Here is a 26,427-nt window from a genome sequence, read left to right as displayed (position 1 = left end):
GAGCTATCACAGAGCTCAGGCAGCTCTGTCTGGTGACACAGTGACAGTGTTAGGCTCACTTCTGCATGGTGAAATGCAACATAAGGGGCTTTCTTGAGGCCCTGCAGTCCCAGAGCCCATTGCAGCTGGGTGGGGAGATGTGGGACCTGACCTCCCACCCTCCACCTGAGTTGCTCTGCTTTATGATATTGTCATACATTATTAAATTGCAATAAATAAAAAATAGTTTGCAGGGAAGATGCTATTGTGTTCCATGCAAACACCTTATAAAAGGATTTTTAAAAAGCACCTATGCAAATCTGAAGACTCTCTGGTTTCCACTGACAAATCAGGGAAATTCATTCTCCTACAACAACTGTATTTGCATTGAATATCTCATCCCTCTCAGCCTGTTTCTCCTGTAACAGTCTGTAATTCTTTTGCCCACCTCAAAAGTCCTGTGTTTCCTTTTATTGCCATTAGCTAAAACCAATTCCTGCTGAGCAGTGTAGCAGTGTTGACTTCTGATACACGAGCTGAATCAGCTCCTGGATGTCTACAGCTATCTTCTTTTTTAATTCCATTTCTCATTTTGCTTCATGCTGTTTTGTTATTCCCTTGAACAATGGAGGCAGGACTCTCTGTAACAATGCACAATAGGTATGGTGCAATAATAAACAGTCCTTTCTACACATCCCAGCTTCATTCAAATGGAAAGTACCCACTTAAGACAAAACACAAAAGTTATTATTACCTGACTTGAAACCGGAAAAAAAAGATGAGAGAAAAAAAATTGTTCACATGGGATTCAACTATATTTCAAAGGTAAGAATGCAGGAAAGACTAATGCCATATAAAATTATACTGCTTCTAAATGAAGCCTTAGACATTTAAATTAAATGATGCATTTTCACACAGGAAATATCTAAGGTTAATAATATGATGAAGACATCAGCTCTTGCCATAGCAATGGAAAAAAAAATTGAAATACAAACCACTGAATTGATATTTAACTATTTTGAAACCTATTTCAGTTAAAAAAGCTGGAGGAAGTATAACTGCATAGCAAATACCAGACTGAAGTTTACAGGCAGCTCCGAGCCAGGGCAGTGATCAGCATTTCCCAGGAAGGGAGGAGGGAGCGCTCCATCCCGTGCTGCTGGCTGGGCTCCTTCCTGCCCTGGGGTGTTTGTGGAGCAGGAGAGGTGATGCCCGTGCTGGAGCAGAGCCAGGTCAGGATGCAGCTGGGAGCAGCAGCCACAGAAGGAGTGCTTTTCAAAAACCAGATAATCCAGCTCAGGATTAACAACTACTGTATCTGTTGAATTTGTTCAACTATATAAATACAAGGCTGTCTGCCCTCAATACAATTTTAAACATTTTTTGGCTTTTGGCCCTTTTCCACTTCAAGGCTATTTTTAAGCTGATTTAGCTTCCTTTTAACAAAGACAAGCCCACTTCCTCATCACAAAAATTTTCTTTACGTGGCCAGCAGGAATGCTCCACATACTTTCTTAGCACTCCAGAAACATCCCAGACACTGGTGGGATTTGGCAAATTCATACCAACACTCCCAAGTTTGCCCTTATGTGGAAGCACCACGTCTTTAAAGGAGGGATCTCTGTTTGGCTCCAGACAGGCCCACGGGTGAGATCAATGGCACCTCACACAGGCTGCTCTCTATCCCTGCCATAGGTCAGGTGATGGGATGATCCTTTCATGCTTTCTTTCTATAGACAGCAAGAAAGCAAAGGTTTAAACCTGTTTTCTGTCCAGTCCTTACATCACCTGGAAGAAACAGAGCTGTCTGTGTTGCAGAGCACAGCCTGTCTCTGCCTGGCCAGCTGGATCCAAATGTGTGTCCATGGAGAAGAGCCACAAATAATGACAACAAACACCTGCGAGGGGCTGGATGTTCACCTGCACTGTGAAAGTTTGTAGATTGGTAAATTACACAGGTATTTTCAGCAAATCCAAAGAATATATTCCTGAAATCTGTGTTAACCTTCCTTCCAAGCTATCAAGTTTTTGTTTACAAAGCCCTAGTTAGAATGTTTGATTTTGCATTGGTCTCAGATACATGTGAGTTGACTGAATTTAAATTAATTGTTGAAGGCATGTTCCCCCAGGATAGGAAATTTGAGTTCAAAGCTTGTATTTTACCCAAATTCAAATTAAACCAAAGTTTTATAGTGGAGGATATACAACCACCATAATAAAACAACAGTATGAGCTCTGCTTATAAAACAGAAAGTGTACTATCACATTCCAGCACCATTTAGTCAGAGTGAGGACCCACAAAGCCTAAGACAAATATGCTACAACTGGAAAGATACAGTAACAAAAGTATAAGATTTCATGTTCAGTCGCATAGGGAAAAAAACAGTCCAGGACTCATTCCAGCTCTGTTGGGGGGAATGGGAGCCTATTTATCACTGACAGGTCATGCTAGACAGTCCTTGTCCTGTCAAATGAGCCAGGATATACTTTTGCTCCCAAGGCTGAGAGCTGAGGAAATGAGCCATGTTCTGTAAAAATGGTTCTTTTGCCCTCACAGGTCACAAACAAGTTTAACAAATTTAAAGTAATGAATTTGTCCTGGTTTGCAAATGCCAAATGTGGACTTTAACTCGGACAGCTATGAATGTATGATACATCATCTTCACTATCACTGCAAATGTGTTGATGGCTTTGATTTTACACCAACAGTCTGTACCACCTTTGTGGAGACCAGAAAAAAACCTCAATAAACCCAAACTACAGAACATGAGAGAAAATTATGAAGAGATTGTCATTTCCATTAACAAAATGTGAATCTGGGCTGCAGGAGTCACATAGTTCTGGGCTTCAGCAGACACAAAGAAATAGTTCTGAGTTGGGTAGGTCACACTTTGAACTGTTACCTGACAGCACAAGCAATATTCCATTTGCAGTTTTGAGATAAAGGCAGATAATAAGTGATATAGCTCTTTATTCATGTGAATGTGAACAGAGCTGGTGCTCTGTGAGTAGAAATAGGGCTCTAGATCAGACAGCTACAGTATTTCTGAACAGTGTTTTTGTCTTAAACTTTCAAGGTCTGAAGGTATTCTCCAGCTATAGTGTTCCCAGTGATGCTGCAATATATGGAAATAATACATCTCTGTGACTTGGAGGGGTTTCAAAATGAAATTTCTAAACACTTCTACGCTTTCAAAGTTCTGACTGAATAAAGCACATCAACGTGTTCTGCAACAGTCCTGCCACTACCCACAAAGATGCACAAGAGTAACTTCTGCTGCTCTCTGTGAAAGTAGAAATGCTGATTTTAGTGGACTCTAATTTAGATCAGCTTTCTAAAAAATCTACCCAAGAGGTTCAATTTATCTACAGGACTCAGTCCTCAGGCATGTTTTCCAACATCAACTGCACATAGCCCTGGGGTTTTTTGATTGAGAGTAAACTCATAAACTTACTGGTTAGATAATTACTGGTTCATCTATAAAGCAGTGATTAGATTTGTAAATGTAACTTGCAGCATCTAAATCTACCCATTTACAATGGGTAAATGATTTGAAAAACAAGCAGACTATTAGTGCCATAAACCACTGAGCTGATTGGCACATCCTGAAAGCATTTTGCATAATGCTAATTCTTTGAAAGCAATCCTTCCTACAAGAAGCTACCACTTGGCACAATGCTAAACCCTTCTGCTTTGCCTTGGGCTGTTAGCTGACTAAATGATCATTAATTCTTTGGAAATAACAAATACCTCTGAGATTAGCACTTTAATGTTGAAGGGAATCTATTTTGGTGCAAGAAATACAGTGAAATATGATGCCAGTTTTACGCAGTGCATTAATATTTCTAATTATCTTTAACACAAAAACTCAGTAATATCTATTCAGTCTACAATATACTTACTGAAGCATCTGCTGTGTCTAAGGCAGTCTCCAAACTCAGGTTGTTTGTTTTCACAATCTGCCACAGATCCGCTTGCCCTGTTTTAGGTTACATTTCTCAACTAATGGTACTGATGACTTCAAGAAATTTCACATTAGTATAAGTACTTAGAAGCATTATGGTGGGTCCAATCTGCAAGGATTTTGCACCTTGTTGAAATAATATCTAAGTGACATATCAGTAGTTTCCCTTTGTCTTTTCTCATTACAGCCAAAACTGATTGTTACTTGGCACATCATCTTGCTGGAACATCAATGGTGTCAGTAACTAGTGATTGATACAGCTGATTCCTTGAAAGTCATTCAGGAATCATCAGTCTCCTTTGATCCTTCAGGCTAATAAAGTGCAGTAGCCAAGCCAGAGGCATAATGATCCTTTGAGTTGGCTGGACTTCTCTACATTCACATGGTCTTTTTGTGCCTTTTCCAAGAAGCCATTAGAAATTTCAGGTGGTTCAAAGACAGTCTTAGAAATCTATCATTCCCTTCTCCAAGGAATTCTGTGGATCCAGCTGTACCAAGTCAGAGATGAGGGCCAGGTCCTCAGCAGGAATCCCAGCTCTACCATACCACCTTTGGCAGCAAGGGCACAGCAGCAGTGGAGCAGTTATGTCCTAGTTCCATTAAAATGCTCTGGTTTGATTTTTTTCTTAAATATGTCATCACCGAGGCGTTCCCAACCTCTCTAACTGGGCCAGCAGCGTGTCCATCTCCAGAGCCATCAGAGATTGGCTCTGTCAGACATGGTGGAAGCTTCCAGCAGCTTCTCACAGAAGCCACTTCTGTGGCCCACCCTGCTACCAAAAACCAGCCTGTGCCAAATCAACACACACATATACTGTGTTATCTACCACCTTCATGCAAAACACTGGAAAACAGATGCCAGAGAACAGGAGCTATGTAATTAACAGTCACTGTGAGGTAAATGGGAGAAGAAATTAAATGAGGGATGGCAGCTGGGTATACTCAAAGCTTCCACTTAGTTTTGAAATAAAGGTTGAGCCTTTTATTTGTAGTACAAAATTCCATCTCATGTTGCCATAACCCAAGGGCTGACCTGAGCCCCACTGTTGTCAAAGGGACTGTTCTTCAGTCAGGGCATGAAAGCAGAGGTGCTCAGTGAGAAACATGTCATGTCTGAGCAGGCAAGACACTGGCATACCCTCAAAATCACTAACAGCTGGCAGGCTCTTCCACAGAGCCATATATCCACCCCAAACCCATCTGGATTTTTTGGTATGTGCATGATCTTTTTAAGCATAATACTGTGGGATTCTGCCAGAGTAACAGTGGCAGGATCTGATTTACTACATGGCAAAGTAGGGAACTACACTGTTTAAAATAGAATGGTGCAAGCTAGGGTATCACCAAGCAACTAACACCCAAGATCCCCCCTCATAAATCTGTATTACCAAACCCATTAAACAGAAGCATACAAACACTCCATATGTTCACCACCACCACATCATTGTCCAGAAAAATAACTCAGAACTGCAGTTTTAATTACGACAGTACAAAAGATATCTCTCTTTCATGATCTGCTTGAGTGTAATATACATGGCAAATGATATTATGTCTGTTTGTAAATGGCTTAGAAAAGAGTTAGGGGCTAAGATTATGCTGAGGAATTCTAACTTCTGCTTTTATGGAGCTTAACAGGGTTAGGCACCATGGCATCTCAACCAGTCAAAACCATGACAGCAACACAGTGTACGAGATGACATCAAACCAAAAGATTTTAAGATAGAATCAAACTGGGACAACTGAAACAAAAGAAAAAATTAGCAAACACCTGCAAAAAAGCTGCCTAACAGTGCTCTAAACCGCATGAAACTGATGTGATGCGATTCAATTTTTAAAGAATTTGCAGGAATGACATTTAAAAACATGAATGAAATGAAAGTCTTTCATGCAGCAGCCATAATAATTCTCTTAGGCACAGAGAAGAATATTTGCTGTAAGTATGAGTATTCACTAGTCCAGAAGAAGAACATATCTATTTTCCAAACATTACCTATAGCAAAGCCTTATTTTTATGACAATGATTATTTTCGTGCTGTTACAGTATTGAACTCAGTGATGCCAAGTTATGTAATGGGAGACTGAAAAAATCTGAAGCCTGTATTTAGAAATTCAGATAATCTTAGCACACATAATTTAAGGAGTAATAGTCCTATTCTCTAAACCATGTTTCTCAAGCCTTTAAAGACTATCAATAAACCCGATATCACTTCCACCAGGAGCTGTTCAAAGCCTCCTTGAAGGGAAAGAGGGAGCACTCAGAGCAGAGCTCAATGATGTCTGCAAACTTCTCTCCTTTTTTTGGTATATTGATGTGCTGTGGCACAGATCCTATGCTAATAGTTTTCCAAATGTTCCTTTATAGCCAGACGTTTACTTTTAAAGCTCCCTTTGCAGCTGAGAGTTGTGTCCTGGCCAGCACTGCCTCCCATGAGAAGCCTGCAGGGGATGGGGAGGTCAGCAGCTGATTTTGGCACAAGCTTCCTCTGGGGTGTGTGGATGGATGTCACCTTTTGGGTGAAAATCAAACACTGGCCTCTGGTTAAACCCAAGTCTGGGTTAGAAGGCACCAACAGTAAAGGTCAAAAATAAATGGGCCAGATTTCTGAGGCTGTTCTCCTTTCCCTTACACTGTCCTCTGGATTCTCAGCTGCTCTGAAACTATGCCTCTCCCTCAAAAAAACTTGCTCATACAGTAAAAGCAAACCAAATTCACCCTCCCTTCCCCAAGCCCGTAGAAATCTCACAGCTCAAAGCAAACAGGGAGCCACACATTCCCAATGGACCTCTTCTCCCACAGCACCACGACTACAGTGGAAATCAGAATCCTTTTCTAGAAAAGCTCATGCAGCAGCAGCCCACTGCCAGCAGTGTTACTACAGAACTGAAATGGGGTGAAGCACCTCCGGAATTTTTCATTTAATTGAACATTAGTATGGTTTGAGAATAACCATGCACTCCTACTACTGCGATCCTGTCTCTTATCTGAGCTGAAGTTAAGCAAAAGCATTTGCACTTTCCACTTCTAAAGATCATGCAAGCTGACTGAAGGGAACTTCCCGATTACTTCTGAGTGAGGATTATATAGATGAGGCCATAAATAATATCAGAGCTATTGAAATGACCTGACAGGACAGAAAGATTTATTTCATAGTTTATCTGAACACTTTTGTGAGACGATGGAATGAAGCTTGAATGTTCAATTTAATCCCTTCCTTGCTTTTTTATTGAGTCAGGAGATGTTTAAATAAATTTATGTAGCTGTTTGAAAGTCAGAATTTTTAATAAGTGAGACAGAAAAAGAGATTACAGTAAGGAAAAGATGCAGATAACACAATACTGTACACAAGAAGAAAAAAAAGGCTCCCTATGAAGGCAGAGGGACAGAAGATATTTTTTTGTGATTTATCTACATAGCTTCCTTAATCACTGCACTTAAGAAAATGAGGGAAGAGGAAAGGAGAGTTGTTAACTATATTGTAGAACTGCAATATATGAATGCAGAACTTCCCAAGGCACAGCATATAGAGATGAAGATATGCATGTGAGACAGGGATGAGGGTGTGTATGCTGAACTACTCTGCCCAAAAGCAGAATTCTGTGGCTCACTTGTCTGTATGGCTACACAGGCAGTGAAATAAAATGTTTATTCCATTAGTAGCAGCCTTAACTTTCCCTTCTACAGGTCCAATATTTCAGCTTCAACACTGAAATCTCAGTCTAAATAAGGGTGAGAAGAACACCTGGACTCTTACACAAATTGTTTATAGGGTTGTGGGCACATCTACTTGGAAGGACATTTCTCTGAATCTTGACTTTTTTCTCCACTTAAGATATGATTTTGAAATGGTTAAAAAGCTAAGTTAATAATACCTCCCTCATTCACTTCAGATTTACTGTTGTTAGCTAATTAAAAACGCATCACAGATTTAAAAAAATGCAGAAGAATTTAGATTTAAATCTCATGTAACTGTGGCTTTAAAGACTTACTTGCAAGCAAAATATGATATATATGCAGAAATCTCTTTCCAAGTGTCTGCATGAAGCATAAACAGCAGTAATTCATCTCTAAAGGACAGCTAAAATATGCACTGCTTTGAATTCTTTCAATATTGTACACAAGGGATTGGTGAAGAGAATCAAGTGCCTTATGCTGCCTGGTTGTACGTATCAGATGGGTAACAATAAAAGAGAAAACAAAACCATTTAGAACTCTTTTAAGCCCATATGCTCAACTTCACTGGCGATAATTAATGATAACTCCAATACTGCATGATTCAGGGTGAAGAACTAGAGACAGAATCTGTACTCCTTTGGAAGAGTTACATAATCCAATCACACACACTTGCTGCCCTGCTTTTGGCACAGTTTAGTCCTGAAGATCCATGTGGATGTACAGATTTTTCCCTTCACATACAGCCAGTACAGATTAACTGAAAGTCACACACACTTAACCATAAACATGTAACAGAAGTGGAGTCAGGATCTCTGTCAGTATCCAAGCAATCCTGGCTGGTTTCAGGGAGTGGGAAGCATACATGCCAGTGTTGGAATAGAAAATGAGGAAATTATTCAGAGTTTAATAAAACATACATCTGAGTAACTGGTCAGGAGAATTAATGTATCCTATTAACATACCTCAATTTTAGAACAGCTCTCCTGAGGCTGGATGCTAGGTAGAGACACTTCTTAAGTCTCTCATTTTTTCTTTTCTTTTTTCCTTTTAAAAAGATCTTTTCCTCTCCACCAGAATGTTTTCATGTTGCTTTTCTTCTTGCTGAGAGGTGATAACTTACTCTAGCTTTCTGTTTCTCTCCTCCTGCCTTTCTGACATTACTTTTTTTTCCCCCAGACAGCTTTTTCCTTCCTTCTATTCTCATTTCCCTACCTTTCAGAGGCTGTTAACAGAATGTTTAAGTGATAGTAGAACCTGTGTGCGGAACACTCTTAGAGTCCCTGGAAAAGGACAAACCCCCATCCCCATCTTCATAGTTCCTAAAACATCACTGTGCTTTTTTTGAGACATCTAGATGTATTAACACCAGCATTATGAATTCTTTATGTGAATCCTTCTCTGTGTAGCACATGGAAACTAATCCAGGTAAACAGAGTTGTGCAAATAGAAGTGAACAGAGAGCAACAACTATGAAGAGCACATGGCTGAGCAGTCATTGCCTTTACGGTTGGAGCTGCAGGTTCTATGAAATCCCTTTCAAGATTGTTAAACATTTAATTGTACGTAATTATTAAGCTTTAGTTCCTCATCACTAACTGGTTCTTCCTTAGAACTCCGTTGAATCATACAATTCATGGTGAGTACATCAATGGCTGTAGAATGTTCTGGGTCTACATAATGCATAATTGCTCGAATTTATTCTTAATAACAACAGCTTGGTGATAATGAATTAGCTCTTTTGTCTGAATACCCAGTGACAGCACATTGCAGGCAATGGGACAAGATATGTGATTAAAGCAATGGCTCTGCTAAGTTTCCATCATTTTCTGCCACAGATGGGACCAATGGGAAGCAGGAGAGGACTAGCTGGAAAAACATAACTTGCCTTGGGGAAAGTTCACTTGAAGACAATAAATTGGGTCATTAGCAGCCCTGGATAAAATATCATGTCCAGATTTACTATTTTCCTGGTAATTTGCAATACCTTTGAAAATTTGGCTCCTTATCTCTGAGAAGTTGGAGAAAAGCACATTGCCTCCAGACACATGGAATACATACACACTACACTATGTTAAAAAAAGTCACAGCCTAAAATGCAACAATTAAAATTCAGGGAACTAAACAGGGAAAGAACAGATAAAAAACCTATGAGCATCTGTTTTCATTTTATCAGGGTATGTCAGTGCCTGAAGCTGCAGAGGATGGTAAAACCATCAGGTACAATGAACATGTCCATCCCTGGTACAGCTATTTATGAACTCATCCTTTAGGTAGTACAGACCAAACTTGAGATTTACTCAACAGGATAGGGCTTTGCAGGCTCCTAGGCAAACCACGAGCTTTATATATTACTTTTCTCTGGTAGGAGGCAGAATCAGACTATGCACCTCCATTTCCTTGGGAATAGCTAAATAAAACTTCGGGTTTAGACTTATTACTTCATAAAATAGAGAATAGATGAAAAAAGCAGGCTCTTCTGAACACCAGAAACAGCTAACTTTCACAGTCTATTTTACTCTCCTACCTTAACATGATTCCAAATGGAATTTTCTAGCAGAAAAATCAGAGCTAACTGCATTACAACAACAGCTTCTGGAATCAATTCCCTCTTTTCAGACATTTAGGCATATGTAACTAGAGCTTAGCTCTTTAGTTATAGAGAAATAAAACCAGAATAGAGTTGGTGCATAAAAAGTAAGCATAATCTGATATTTGTTTTGTGTAAAATCTGACTATCACAGGGGTTTATTAAAACTATCTGTTACCTCAGAATCTGCACATACAGGCACAGACAACCAACACTAAGAACAAGAAAGTATTTTGAAGTATAAGATACCTTTATATTAGCATAACTATATAGCAGGGAGTGTGCTGGCATAACTATTTCCATTTTTTAAAATCTTGAAACTTTTAAATCATACATTTGCCACGCAGGTGCATCTCCCAGATTCCCCACTATTACAAATTATCTTGCAGCAAACAAAACTGGAGGTCCAGGAGAGATTTTGGGGTGGGAGCCCTATGGTATATGAGCTCTGTTTTGTTCTGGAGCAAGACAATCTCCAGGACTCTAGGATCTACATCTTGAACACATTCTGCCCTGGCCAGTTTTAGAAATAGCACATGTTAGCCTGAACTAGGCTATTTTCTCTCATGTACTGGTCCTCTACAGAGTAAATAAAGGTGCATTCACACATAATTAACAATTACAGACTAGAAATTTCACTCTGGCTATGTACCAAGGCTCAGATCCTGCTGACTTTGAAAGGGTTTTAAAATCAAGTCACTTACAGAACTTCAGGTTCAAGAGTTTAACACTGGACATCTGGCTTTTTGGAGAGGAGAGGGGTAGAAGGGCCCTCTGATCTCCCACTTTGAGCTCTCATTCCAGAAGCCACAGGAGGAGGTCAGACAGCAGCACATCTTGAATTGGGCAAAGTCCAGTTCCTGACTGAGGAACTGACACTGATGGAGAGCCACAGGCTGATGAGCTGCTGCATTTTTTCATCACCTCCCCTGGAGAAAGCCTGTGCTGTGAATCTGGGATACACTCATAGTATCAACACAACATAATCACTTCTTGTTACACACTTCAGCCTAATAGACACAAGAGCTCTCCATCACCAATTCCAGATCCCTCTACATGTACCTCACAGACTAAGCCATGCGTCACTGTGTTGAACACAGCAGAGATTCTGGATTTTCCTCTCTGCTTCTCAGGATGAAGCTGACATATAAACCCTCTGCTAAGGATAGAGTACTTCAGGGGGAAGTTTTATTGCTGATAAAGCCTGATTTCCAGCTTGCCACAATGAGGATGAAATGCAACACCATGGAAGAGCCCTCCCAGCCTTCAACTAACAGTGAAATACCTCATGGAGTCACCTTCTTCCTCTCTGCAAACCATGGTCGGCAGAAACACCACCCCATCCCTCTTCCTGCTCTTTCATGGCTGCAGTGATGGATACATATCTGTCAGAAACTGCTTCCAGGCTCTCTCAGAAGCTGCAAACTTTCTGACAGATGGCTCCTCCTTCCCTCATCTGCTCTTAAACAGGTGATAAACATTGATTTTAGCACTTCCATCAGGTAAATCATTCCCACCAGATTTCTCTTATATAGACCAGGTTGAATTTAAGCCCATAAAGCTCCCAGGCTGTGGAGCTCAAATACCCTCAACTCAAATAATCCTACCAGAGACAAGTAATGCCAATGCCAAAAGACACAGAACTGGGCAAGAGGAGTGGTATCCATACTGGGGAATATACATGGACCACATCATGAAGGAATACTTGTAACTCAGGCCTGAGTCTCTGGGGATTTGGCAATGTTTTATTAATGTGCTGGCTCTCTATTCTTCTCATTTGAAACACAACTGGAAAACAAAAATGCATGAAGCTTCACACATCACACCAAAGGGTTTTATTTTCCCAAGGTTAAATGTACCAAGGTTGGCTGATACACAGAACAAGAACAAACCTCAAGAAAAAAAAAAAGTAAAAAGAAAAATCACTGACTTTTTGATGGTGCAATTGTGTTTTCTCTTTGTGAACATCTGAGAGAATCATTCATTCACATTCTGAATGGGAAAAGGCAACTGAAACAGGTGGTCTATTACTAGATCCATTAAACAAGAGATTTATGCATTACATATCCATCTTGAGACAATTAGGCTGATCTTTTTTTTTTTCTCTTTTATGGCTTCATTGAAAATTTTTGGCAATAAAGCAATTAAAACGTAACTATCAAAGCATTTATCTATGATATCAAAGACAACCAGCCTTTATCAGAGAAAGACTGCTTCACTTTCCATCTTTAGAAAATACAAATTTAGAGGCAACATTCACACTTAAGACAGTGACATAATACTGCCATTGTTCCAAGCTTGAATGGTGAATGATGGGGTATGGACTATCTAAATCATTGTTTGCTTTCTCTTTTGGAAAATGATTCTTTTAAGTTTGACTTTAATCTCACGAGGCATCCAGAGAAATGAAATTGCTGTAAAATAAATCTTGAAGTAACCTTGCTGCACGTGCTTTGGGTTTGTACAGACACTGTCCTAATAGGGGAGCACAAAATCCACGTGGAATAATGATTTTAAAGGCTCAGGTTGATGTGACAGCTGGAGTCAGCCAGACACGAAAACATAAAACAATGTCTGCTGCAATCGGCTGCAAGTGCTACAAAGCTTTTTTAAAAGGTACTTCACATCAGTGGTGGAAACCAGTCTGTGACATAGTCCCCAAAGTCTCCTCCAAGAAGAGGCAAAAAAAAGGGGATATGTATAATGTAGTCCTCACAGTTCCCTTCTCTGCAACCCCCAAAGAAATCTCAATTTGTAGATTCTTTCTTCAACCACCAAAGCAGCCAAAGCTCTGTCTGTCAGTAACCTAAACAATGCAGGGACTGGGCACACACTGACTGAGAGCAAACTACAGGGACTGATGGAATTGCTGCAGGTGTAAGAGCCTGCTGTGGCTGCCAGACTGAGCATGGCCTCAACCCTGCCCCTGGAAATACTCAGTCAGGTTGGACAGGGCTCTGGGTGACCTGGTCTAGTTGAAGACATCCCTCCTCATTGTAGGAGTGATGAACTAGATGATATTTAAAAGTCCCTTCCAACCCAAACTATTCTACAATTCCATAATTTTGGGCACTACAGATGATTCTACCTCTCCAACCACACACATTGATACATTTCAACAGCAAAGATCAGAAGTGTATTAAAGAAGTTGACAAATGGAATCTATTTTAATAATTTGATTATAATATTTAAATTAACTGCAATGAAGTGGTGAACAGAAAGCGAGAAGAGGTACACTGCCAAATTAACCAACATCTTGGGATTTTACCAAGAGCCTCAAGCTTTTTAAAATCTCCAGCTTAAATCCTAACACAGTGGATGCTGAACCAGGAAGGGTCCTGAGAGATCAGCTCACCCATCCCTAGCTCCCAAGGCTGGCTAACTCTTAGTAAGCTAGCAAGACTTAGCTGCATTTTTTACTGCTACTCTGAGTAAATTATTATACAGCCTGCTCTCTGTTGTGTGGATAGTCAGATGTGGGATGATCTGGAAAGCCATAAATCCATTAACATAAGCTCTATGGGATACACTGTGGGAAATGGAGAAACTGGATAGCAGTTCTTAAAGTGCAGTTCTAATGATGTACTTACAGGTAGAGAGCAATCTACATTTACAGAAAACAAAAGGCAAAAAGCCCCTTGAGTCTGATATATAAGCCAGTCTTGTGATTTATAAATAACCAATTCTTGATTTCTGAGAGCCAATAATTCCATGTATCCTAGTAAGCAGAGTGCACAGCCACACAATATTCTATAGGACTAAACCCAGCAATTACATTCAGTTCAGAGCAGGGCACACATTGCAAATGGAGCTCTTGCTCTTATTCCACCCTATGTTAGATAAGTTCAGTAGTTCTGGAAGTACTGCAGCACTTTGTGAATGATGGATGAAATGAGAAATCTCTGCTCAGTGCACAGCAAGTAGCCAACTCCCTCCTGTACTGCATCGTTTGCTTTCAAGGTACTTAATATGCAACTTCAGTGAGAGACATTCAGAAAACCCCAGTGAGGCCATTTGTCTCAAAAATAAAAATAGAATGTTGCAATTTTGTCCCTGGGCTTCAGTTGTTTTTATTCAATTTTGATTTTATTTCTGCCTACCTCCATCCAGTGAACTCCCTTGTCAGGGTGCATTATGGACTCAAAACATAAACATCTACCATTGCTGGTTGCTCAGTTACAGAAGAAGTTTAAGAAACTGGTTGCTTCATCTCTCCCTAATCAGACAATTTGTACTGCACGAATACTTCTTTTTGAAAATGTATCATAAGTGAATAATCCATCACTTTTTTTAATCAGGGGCCACAGAACCACATTGTGTTCTGCTGCACTTTGAGCAACTTGATTTCTATAAAATATAATTCAAGCCACAAGCAGTTTGAATTGACTTTCACTGAGGTAATTTTCCATTTAATACAATCTGCTGGACAGAATTACCATGGAGGATGATAGATTTAGTCTTTTGCTAACAAGCAGCACAAGTTGGCTTACAAAATTTTACGTCGAGGTTTAAGTCATGGCTTCCCTTACGCTGGGTTAAAGAGTTAATACTCCCTGGCTATATTACTGTACTGTTTCAGGTTGTTGTATTGGGTACATGGTCAGCTGCTATGCTGCTCCTGAAAGGCTAAAACTGCAAAATCTGGCTATCTTATTGCTTTGTCTCTCTAGTCCCTCACTCCTGCTGGATCATTTGTATCATGAATTTACTACTTGCAATAACTGCAGACAATATATTATTTCCTACATGCATGGGCAGAGGTCAGAAGTTGCTTTATTCCTGTCTAAGTGCAATGGCCTCTGTTGTAATCCCATTAGGAATGTTTAAATAAGAAAAGCAATAAAACAGTTTAATACCTGAATGCACTGCTGCTGCATCTCTATAGTTAGTAATGGGGCATGGCAGGAAGAGAAAAGGATTAGCCCTATCACCACAATTCCTCCCACGAGGTTGGTTCCTTCAAAGGAGAAGACAGGAAATTATTTAGAGATTATATATAGTGCTACAGTTTTATTTACTCCTTTATTGGCACTGTAAGGCTGTACACACAGCCTTTATACAGAGAATTTATTACTAGACACAGAATTTCAGTCTAAAGATACAAAATTTGCCTGAGGAAGAACAGTAAGTCTTTCCTGTGCCCTTATGCCAGGCTCTTTTCAAAGTGCATGGACCAAGAGTGTGAGGCACATATTTAGCACAGTGGAAGTGTGGGACACCAGGTTTGCTTGGATCAGCTGTCCAGGCTCCTTCCAGCTGACAGCATGGTGCTGGCTTCCAGGTACCAGAAAGGTGTTTATGTTTCTTTCTCAGCAGTGTCCAACCTCACTGTAAATGTCTGGAAAATTGTTTTAAGCCATCATTAAAGCAACATCCACTGTGGGAATGCCCTGGGTGCTCCACTGGTCCATCACTAATTATTGTTCAGCCAATGTGGTATTTTAATAACACCCAGCTCTAAAAATGCATTTATTTTTATGTACATATCAAAGCCCTGACAGCTTTATTTGCTTGGAAGGGAGGGTGGAACTGTTCCAGCAGACTTTCTATTTTCCACCAATTCCCTCAAGGATATTAAGGGCAGAGAGCAGAGTGGGTAATTCCCATCTCTGGGTAGAAAATGAGTCAGACTAGTTATGCAACAGAGGCTTTCACTGATTAAAAGGATGCTATATTCAGGTAGACAACTGGCCAGAAACAGATGCTATTTGTGGGCATAACTGAGAATTAGCAAATTGGCTGTTTATTAAAACAGGTGTTTGTGGGGACTCACGTGTCTGACACTGCAGATGTGACATCCTGCTAGAGAACATTGGTTCCCTTCCCAGTTACGCTTAGCTTCAACTGAGTTGATGCAGGAACTAAATTAGATTCAACAGAGTCAGCATCAGCTTTGAAAACTGGTGATTTCAATCAGAGATATAGCAAAAAAAAACCAAACTAAAACCAAGTTTTTACTCATGCCAGCTGTTCTGCTGCCCACTTTTGATCTCATAATCATTCATTATTGTGTCGTCAAAAAATCTCCCAAAACCTGCTTAAAAATGCTTCTCTGGTTTCCATTAGAAGAACAACAACAAAACCCAGCAAGCAAACTCCTCGCACACTTCCAAAATTCCCAAAGATTTAGACAAAATACATCCTATTCATGCCATGAGAAACAGGAACACAAGGAGAGCAATGACTCCTCAGAATGAAATTAGGCTCATGTCAGAGCAGGAACACTACACTGTCACTATAAGGTCATGCATCCTTTCCTGCAGGAGACATCATTCCCACAGATTCTTGAATTCCAGGTGTGTCTGAAGTGTCATCACTTGGATGCCATGGGCAGCAGGCTTCAGTTTGGGAATTCACATCATTGCACCTTTTCTTTAAAAGGCATGCCACGGTGGCAGTAACATAGAATACCATTCCAAACATATCAGGTCATATTTTTTTGACCCAATAAAAGACAACAATTATTCTAATTATTTGTAAAACATTAATGATGGGTGTTTCTTCATGTGACCCAACATAGCCTTGCCAGACAGAAGTTTCTTTGGCTTGTACTGTAACAGAACACAGTGAGCTAGACCGGGCCTAGATGTGTCAATGCTGTTTTAGCATCTCTGTTCATAATGTAGACACTCAACTACTCTCATTTGTCACCCAATTTTTGCTGTGCCAGAAGTTGACATAAACAAAACTTCTGATAACATCACCCTGAATGCTTAAATTGATATTTCTGAACCTGATTTAATTTTTACATGATTATGTACGATAACAGAATCGCAATTCAAAAATACTGTTTGCACTAGAAATTTGCCAAAGCTCTCTCAATCAAAAGATATTTGTAATTTTAACTAATGTGGCCTTAGAAACAAGATTAATGGAAACTCTGACAGGGATTTCAGTGCTTGAGACTGTATGGTAAATAACTATGGGAGAGGAAATAAAACGAAGCAGATACACCAATATTTACAGGTTAGTAACAGGAGAGTCTTATATCACAGAAAAAAAATTAATCTGCATGGTCAGTTTTGGTGAAATGTTAGTAGAACACCTCACTACGTAGCTGGCACAAGACAGGTGTTGTACAAGACAGGTGAGAACCAACATTCTAATACAAAATCATCACAGAAAACAAGATGCTTGCAAACTCCCAGGGAGGATTTACTGATATCTCCTCAAAAAGCCATTCCACTAACCTGAGGCACCCACACTCGTTGTTACACACTACAGTGCTGTGATTCACTTGTGGATTTCCTGGCATTTTTTTGCCTTTTTTACAGGCAAAACTATGACTGATGACTCCCAAGTGACATTAAAAAATTCAGGTGTTTGGAATCACGAGTTTGTTTAAGAGTCTTCTGACTGAGGAGGCATTTCACACAAGAGAGGTTAGGCTGTGAAGGTATGAGCTGAATTGTGAGACACGGAAAATCCTGACATGGAGAGAAGCAGCATGCTTGCCTGCCTCAGAAAAACTGCTCAAATGCTACAGATCCCCTCTCAGAGGCACTGTGCCCACAGGGTGAATAACAACTTGATAACTACACACCACTCACTATGCCAGGTGATATTTAGAAAAGTTAAACCACAGTCCTAAATAAAAGCACTCGGTCAGTGATCCTCAGTAAAGCAGATTCCTCATTGCACACAGTGCAGTCTCTTTAACTCAGTTTCCAAAGTGAGTTAAACAGGGAAGGCAGGTGAATTCTAGTAAAACTAAACCACAAGTACACACTGCCCTTACAAATGAAATGCTCTGCCTACTCTATATGCATTCACTTCATTGGGGCAGTGCTCAAATGTTACAGCAAAGCAGTTTTCTGCCTGCAATGTTTTTTAATATCAACAATTTGAATGACAGGCTGCAGAATATTATCTATAAACTGGATTTCAAATTCATCAAAACAGATGCAGAAATCATTAAAAAGAGCTTACAGTAATGTGATTGGGAAACAGAAATCCTGATTTTATCAGCCTGCCCAATCATAACAGTTTCACTTTTCAAACTGCATATTGAGGACTTGACAATATGCTATTCAAAATAGTGTGTCAAATCACACTATTTTGCTAGAAGCATTCAGAGGATGTATCCAAGGAAACATCCACATGGACAGTCTTTTCCTTCATAAAGAGAGACAAAATTCAGAGAACAGAGTGCTTGCTAATATTTAATCATCTCACTAGTAATGAAAAAGGACACTTAAAACATCAGTTGTTTTCCTTCTTAAAATTAAAATTACTGCATCCTAAGTATTTAAATTCTCAAGTCAAACCACTGAGCTTGATCACAGAAATGTGAAAAACAATTTGGGTTTGCAAATGGTTACATCACATTTGGCCAGGAAAGCACGTAGCACCATTTACAAACTTCATCACTGACACTAAAGCAGTAGCATATTCAGCTTACTTAAATTTTCAGCTCTGCTGGATATAAAATGAAATTTTCTTAGGCCTTTTAATTAATGCAGTGTACAAGACCATAAGTGAAATTTGTATTAGAGTATATATAAAACATTGCTGAAGAATGTGTTTAGGCTCCTGTGAGCTGAAGTAACTGCACACCTGACTGTGCATCAATGAGATCTCCATGGATGTTTTCATGACTAATTATATTCACTTATTCATGGGACTAGAGCCAAGAATGTTAAAATGAGTAACCTTCTCATATAGTATAAGCAGATAATAAAAACCTACTCAGTTGCAGAAAGTTGCAGTCATCATTCACCATGTGGCTTGTTATAAACTAAAAAACCATGGTAGAAATCAGAGCACCTCTGCTGCCTTTCCTCAGATTACTGCTTCCTCTATTTTTTACTTTCCATCTGATTAGGGGTTCTGGGAAGTCACATAACATGTGTCTTCAGAAGGTAATAAAAATATCTCTTAATTTCAAGAGAAGCCTTGTTTTGACTGTCTTTCATTTGGTCTTCATTGGATTGCAATATCTAACACGAAAACTGTAGCTCAATCTCGTTCTAATGGTCGAAGTTCAATTACCTAATACAAACTATTTGTTTCTGCAGGATGGAGACAAGCACAAGGGTATTGAGGATGAAGGTAAGAGCAACATTTATCAAACGTGGATTAAATGAAGCAAAGATTTGGTGAGTGGAATTCCATTTCACTTCTTTTGAAAGACTATGACAGCTTTGATTTTCACAGCCTCTAAGATCATGACATTACGGTATTGAAATTTTAAGAAATAAGAATTATACCATCAGTCTTCATTTTCTGCATTGCTGCCTTCGGAACAGATTACAAAATACAATTTTCTATTATTTTTCAGTGAAGGAGGAAAAAGTCATGAGAACACTTAGTCTAGATTTTAATCTTCCCTGTCCACTGAACAGCAGTGCTGTGATGCATGACCCTGACCTTTCCCAGCCCCGTATATTTTGACTGTTTGCCCACTCAGCTCCATCCCTACATTTTAGTGAGGCCGTAAACAAAAGATGTGGAATGGCATGCCCAGCAAATCACAGAATGCTGAAAAGGTCAAAATAGTAGTGCTGAATGTTTCTACTCTGTAATTTACAGAATATATGAGGCATTCACAGCTTAATAACTCATTCACATGACAAACACTGTAGAGGGAATGTAAAATGGCAGCACATGAATTTCTTCCAGTGACAGTGCTTCCAACAAGCATGGAAAATGGTGCAAACTTTGCCCTGTGGTTCTGTTTTCTGGAACATTAATATTGTCTGACTTTCAATGCACAATAGCATATGTCTGTGGATGGTGAAGTTAAATGTCTCTATGTTTGCAGTCAGGCTCAGAGCCCAAAAAGGCAAGGTCCCTGAGGCAAAAATCCAGGTCAAAGCTTTTTCTATCTGTACACCTTCTTTGCCCTTCTTGGAGCACTTTCCCAATACAAGGTGATTTTATTGTCACAACATTCCTGAAAACTAGAGAAGCAATATCCTCACCTTAAATGAGGACAGAGCCCTGGTCAAGGTCAGGAGAGTTATGGCAGAAAAAAGCCCCAAACTCTTACTAACAGCTCTAAGCCCCTGCTCTCCACCAAGACCATCTTTTCTAGTGCTTGTTCATGGGCTGAACTTCATTTGTGCACAAACAAATTTGTGCCCATTTCCCAGACACCAGTCAAATGAAGTAAATTGAGAAACCAAATTGAGAAACCAAACAAGCGATCCTTTAGCCAAGCTCAGCACAGCTGCATGTCTGTGGCAGCTGAAATGATGGTTGCACTGGTTGATGGCAGTTTAATCCTAATGAAATGCTACAGGTCCATGTGCTGGACACCCCCACACTACAGTCACCACTTTCAGAGGAAGATTTACTGGAGCAAGGTGATTGGAGGCATTCCTCAATCATCACTTGGATGAGTGTGCCCTTGGGACAACTCTAAGTCAGGATATACTGAAGTGTTTCCTCTTAACCACTTTCTTGGAACAAAAAGAAGACAACAGATGGATATATAGTATTGCTGTTTCAAAACTAACTGAAAGAGTGTCTGTCTGACACCAATTAATCAATTTTTTCTATACAGGCAGACTCATGTTACCCTAAGAGCATATACTGACCTAATATCTATTGAACCCAACATAAGCAATAAATAGTTTATAGAAGTACAAAAAAAATTGGAAAGTGCTAAATCTTAATATCTGACATATCTGTCCAATCCCATGGATCCCAATGGGTGTAAAAACCACGGATCAGCAGTCAGAATTCGGCTTGTCTTTCCAAGTCCATTAAAACAAAAGAAAGAAGTGTGCCAATGAACTGCACTGTTCCACAGATGAAAACCTGGATTAATCATACAAAAGGCAAAACAACTGTGGATTTACACCAGCTGAACCACAGATCCCAGCCCGGGTCTCTGAAGTGCAGCATTTCACCGTTATCCCCGAAAGAAGCAGGGATATTAACAACAGACCGAATTAGCATCAAAGCATTAGCAGTAATACACTTTGGGTATTTAGGGAACGACTTCTAAACCTAAATGTCAGACAATTTGTCTCTAATATTCCCTGCAGATTAGTACAGAATGATTGCAATAGATGTAAATCCTGCCTCTTTTCCTACAGGCACGTACAGCTGTGGAGCTGTATCCTTTGTGCTGCAAAGGAAGGCAGGTCCTAAAGTCCAGCCCCTCAGTTTCTCTTCATTTCCTAGTGAAAACTGCTCCTTTATGTATTTCTGTGCAGAAACACAAAGCTTTTTGTATATGAGTCTGCACTGCTGGGAGGAGATGATTTTCCAGCACCAAATCTGGAGTGATTCACACAGCAAGTCTGAAACCTGGTGAAGGGAGGGGAACAATGTGTGAGGTTTGGTCCACCCATGGGAAGAACAGGGATCTCCCAGCTTATCTGTGGGAGGAGGTGGATGCAGTGAAGAGCCATGGATGACTGGGAGAAGGTGTGGAGACAGCAGTGAAGGTAGGAGCTTGCTCCTCCAGACAGCAACAGTACAGGGCTATAAGATGAAGGTGCAACATAGAGAGAACTGGGGATGGAGGGAAACAAATTTTTGGTGGTGTTGGGGTGGAAGGGACACTACCCACAGGTCTTCTCTGCCTTTAGTCCCACCTTCCCTCTGCTCTGCCATTCAGATCACTCAGACCTGAATTTGTGACACACAGACAGAATAAGGCAGTAGGACATGATTTGGGGCAAGACTGTCACTTATCCCCCACTCAGGCCTTGCACTAGGAAAGAACAGTGAGTCTCTATGGATAACTTTCAGACAGTCTCTTTGTTGACTCAGGACCCACTTGGATCAGGTCACCTCTGATTCCTCAATGTTTGTCTCTTCCATGCCATCCCAGATGAGCCAGAAGGTGCAAAGCTCTGGGTCTGACCCGGCTCACAGAAACCCAGATCTCCCTCTGAGAGCCCCTGCCAAGCCCTAGGCTGGAGAATGCCTGGGAGCAGCTGAGGGAGGAAAGAAAGGCAGCCTGGAGTAACCAACATCCAGGATCCCTGGTACCCACTACATTCCTGAGCAGCTGTCTCACATGACCCTTTAATCAAACCCCAAACAAAAGGCACATCCACAACACTCAAGAGGCTTCACCATGGACAATTATCAGTGCTCTTTTCACTCTGCAAGCACACTAAATAAGAATTTCTTACCAACTTCACTTTTAAATCACTTGCTCTACTTGAAGCATTTTACAGTTCAAATATTCTGTATTGCTTCCTGTCCAAGATCACCACTCTATTCAACTGCTTATCAAATACCTGTATCTTTAAATATGAAATAACGCAAGATTTAATGAGCAAATCTGTAATGAGACAGTGCTGGATTGTCTTGAATAAATAGGCTTGGTATGAAATGAATGCCTCAAACATCTTGCAGGGTTTTCTTTGTTAAAAATTATTATTTAAGAGAGAAGAGGCATCTCAGTGAAAATTGAGACTGTGGAAAGTGAAGTGGTATATTTAAAATGTCAGTAAATGCATGAATTTTCACTCCTCAAATAATTCCTTCCAGCCACTGTTGCAAACCAAAAGGGCTTTTTTTATTCCTGACTATTTTTAGTCTATTCCTATACCTGTCAGCAGATGTAACTTTGTACATTCCCTTGCACTTGTTTTACAGTAGCTCTATTGATCTCTATTGATCTGCCTAATAATGAGTCCCAGGGAATTGTGCTGTTAAATCTTTTAGAAACAAAATCTTTCTGAATAGTTCAGCTATTAGGAATAATGACAATCCTCATAAACTACGTGTTTTCTTTCCTCAGCATCTTTAGAAACAGAGAAACTACCATGACAAAAGCGAGTTAAACCCCTTGACATCCTTCCTGTTCAGTAAATGAATTAACACAGAGGATTCTTGCTTTGTTTTTTAAGACTCCTGCTACATTTCTTAGGTATACACCTGAAACCAAAACCAGGACATAGCTGAAAAGAAAATGATATGTAAATTATATATTCAATTAATACAGACCCAAACATGCAAAATTCATTCCACTCAACTAACTCATTCATAAGAAGTCTAACTTAACACTGCACTCTCTGTAATACATGGTACAGAGTTAACAGATTTAGCATCTATTTTGATATTGTATTTTTAGCTTTTTTGATACTCTGTGAAACACACAAATGAAAAATAGCAGCCATGATGCAAGCTAGAGAACTCTGGCAGCTGTTTATACATAGACTGGCTAGATATAGATCCTTACAGATCTGTGTCCAGCCAAAAATCAGCAGAGCACAACTGTGCTTCCTTTCTCTCACAAATGCCTCTGTCCCACTGTTTCTATACCAGCTGAGAGCTGGCAGCACAACAACGCCAGGGATCAGTGGGATTTTGGCTTCTTGGTGCTACTAAAACTGTGCAAATTCAAAGGAGAAACCTACTCTGTAATCATGTAATCAAAACACAGAAGACTGGTTTTCCTTTTTTCCTTGTTCTCAAAGCACGAAGAGTGGACAGAGTTAGCTGGAAAAGAATGTAACAAATGAATTAAGAAATCAGCAGAGCAATGTACCAACATGTCATTTTTAGAGTTACAGCCCAGCATGCTCCACTTGCTGTCAGGCAGCTGTATGTGAAAGTAGATAACAGATCTTTAAAACTTACTGCTCACAGCCCCAAGACACCTGACTGAGGTCTCAATCTTTACTCTTCTAAATCACATAAGGAATTCTCTAAACTCAGGGATTTGGCATAAAAAAATCCATAAACACACTTAGGTTTATATGGTCAAAGTAACAGCAAGCTCCTGCTCCAAAAAAGGGGCCTTTGAACAACTCAGCTATGAATCACACTGGCATACACTTCAATAAATTCATAGTAAGAGCTTCACAGGGGAGATGGTCTTCAAGACCTTCTGCCAAAGCCACCCCATCTCCTGGGCACAAGAGCTGTGTATTTTGGCCTGTACTATCAAATTTGATTTTAATGTCATGAAGAAAACTCAGGATTTATTTTTTTTTTTTAGGAAGAACAAATGTTATTTTTTAATACCAAGGTAGAGAAATATGAAATGTATCATATCACATACAACACAATCAAGAACTATTTTTGTACTAACCTCAATGCAAAAAATTTAAAATGCAAATAAAAAGGTTGGGTCTTTTTCTAGTGTGTTTTTTTGTTGTTTTTGTTTTTGTTTGTTTATTTGTTTGTGGGGGTTTTTTTGGTTTTTTTTTACAAAAAGGAAGCAGTAAATGGACACCAACAAAAACAAAAAAATCAGTAATTATTTTCTAGGTCAGCCCAGAGAAGAAATGATTGTCTGACTTGGTAAAGCAAATGAGTGAAACTGTTTTGGAGTGTTTCTCCAGTCCTCTGGGATGCTCTTTTGTCCTCCTGTCAACCCCCCCGTGCCCCCATCTCTGGCTCTGTTTCTTCACCACAAGCAAATACAGAAAACAAAAAAGAAGCAAATTCCAGTTTCTGCTTCTCTCTAATCTTGATGGGATTGGTTTTTGATCTCTGTCACATTCCAAAGAAAAACAGAAAACATAAAATACCTGCCTGCTCCTTAAGAAGAACAAGGCAGGCTCGGACCATGTTTGAAGCCTGAAGGAGCTCTTTTATCCACTGTCAATAAGAATGGTGCACACCTGTTTTCACTAAAAAATCCTATAAGATCTGAAAGCTAAAAGGTGAATATTGAAGTTTGCAGTAAGGCCCAATAAGCTGCTAAATAGTTAGGCCACTGCCTAAAGGCCTAGGGAGATTTTGCATTGCATCATGCTAATCATTAAGGATAAAGACAGTAAATAATTATTAATCTTGTCTATTTATAGAGGAAAGACAGCTATTTCTTTAAAGATTAGTTTTCCAATAGAAAACTAAAATAATCTCTGCAGAACAAGTAGATGGATTAAACTCCATTTCTTTTGTAGCTTAGTTGCTACATTTCATACTTGCATAACTACTGAAAAATCAGCCATATTGGGTGATTTGACTCCTTGGGCATGTAAAACACAGAAATTTCCTTTTAATATCTAATAAAATATCGAGTAATGTAAATTTTTCAAAACTCCTAGGAGCTTAACAAGGTTTCAATGAAGTGACCTTATAGATCCTTACACAAAACTTCCCCCCACCTTACATTGTGCAATCAAATAATTCCCAGTCCTTCAAGGCTGTGGCACATTTCAGAGGCCAGCACAAGCTGCCTGCCCCAAGCTGCTGGTGGCCTCCACAAGATGAAGGTGCTCCCTGAGAATCTTCCAGCTTCATCTATTTGCCAAGTTAAATCAAGAGGGAAATCAATAAACTTCACTGCAAAATAAGTTAAGGTTCAGTCATATGAATATGGTTTAGTGGCAATAACCAAACCTATTAACATATCAGAAAAAAGCACCATATGTAAATTCCCTGCTCTTAAGGGACAACTAATGGATTACATTCCAGCAGATAAAAATGCAAGATCTGTATTTCCCTCTAGAGATATTGCAAAATCCTATTACTGAGCCACATCTCCATGGAGAGGAGGGGGTTTATTTTAATTTTTTTAATCAAACCTCCTTTTAATCAGCCAGAACAAAATGTTTTCACGTAAACAACAACAACAACAAAGAATTCAGTGCAAAACCAACAGTCCTGATGGAGCAGGGGAACTTGGAATAGAAAATGAAGATGAAATGAAAATGCAGGAAACAAAGATGGGTACTCTGAGTGCATTTATTACACAGATGTATACAGGGACAGTGTGCTCCCAAAGGAAATCATTACAAAGTTGACTTTTAAGAAGTTAGACCAGGAGACTGAATTCAGCCTTTTGGGCTGATCCAAACTTCAGTGACTGGGTTTGGCTGGTAACTCAGGTAGGGTTTTAACTATGGCTCCAGATCCATTTCATATCCTCTTTTAGGGGCAATTTCTGTTCAGCTACAGATATTCAAGCCCTGTGGAGGGGAACCTAAATATACAGACATGCACCTCTCTGCAGAATTCATCTGGCACTGGCTGCTGCCCAGATCCTCTCCTGTCTTCCCTGTGCAAGCCCTTACAGACTCCTGAGTCAATTCAGGTGTATGAGAGAAAGCTAATCTTTAAGGTCACAAATCATTTATATTCTCACATTCAAGAATTCAAGCCCCATTTTTAAATACTCATAGCAGCTACAGTGCTTCTCTGACATTGTTTGGCACCTGGTTTAAGAACAACGATGTGTCTTTGTACTCATCTCAAGTAGAGACCCATAGAATTTCACAAATACAAACAGCTTTACCACAATGTCACCAGCCCTCTTAAGATGTTTCACACTGACCCTGCTGGCCATTAAACACCATTCC

The 26,427-nt window shown here is 39.7% G+C and overlaps 1 protein-coding gene and 1 long non-coding RNA gene across 8 annotated transcripts in view; both read right to left on the bottom strand.

The window, feature by feature from the left end:
• Positions 1-11,537, bottom strand: part of LOC120506272 — a 33,949-nt gene extending 22,412 nt beyond the window's left edge. Inside the window, exon 1 of the long non-coding RNA XR_005628469.1 lies at positions 11,490-11,537. This is a non-coding gene — a long non-coding RNA (uncharacterized LOC120506272). The remainder of the gene's footprint in view (positions 1-11,489) is intronic.
• The window catches only part of IL1RAPL2 (interleukin 1 receptor accessory protein like 2), a 339,847-nt gene that overhangs the window by 68,231 nt on the left and 245,189 nt on the right, over positions 1-26,427 (bottom strand). The gene's annotated exons all lie outside the window — the stretch shown is intronic.

Source organism: Passer montanus, unplaced genomic scaffold, assembly GCF_014805655.1.
Source record: "Passer montanus isolate IOZ18808 unplaced genomic scaffold, ASM1480565v1 scaffold38, whole genome shotgun sequence".
In the NCBI taxonomy this organism is placed as follows: domain Eukaryota; kingdom Metazoa; phylum Chordata; class Aves; order Passeriformes; family Passeridae; genus Passer; species Passer montanus.
The sequence above is the reverse complement of the archived record's forward strand: the minus strand, read 5'-3'. Positions and strand labels throughout refer to the sequence as shown.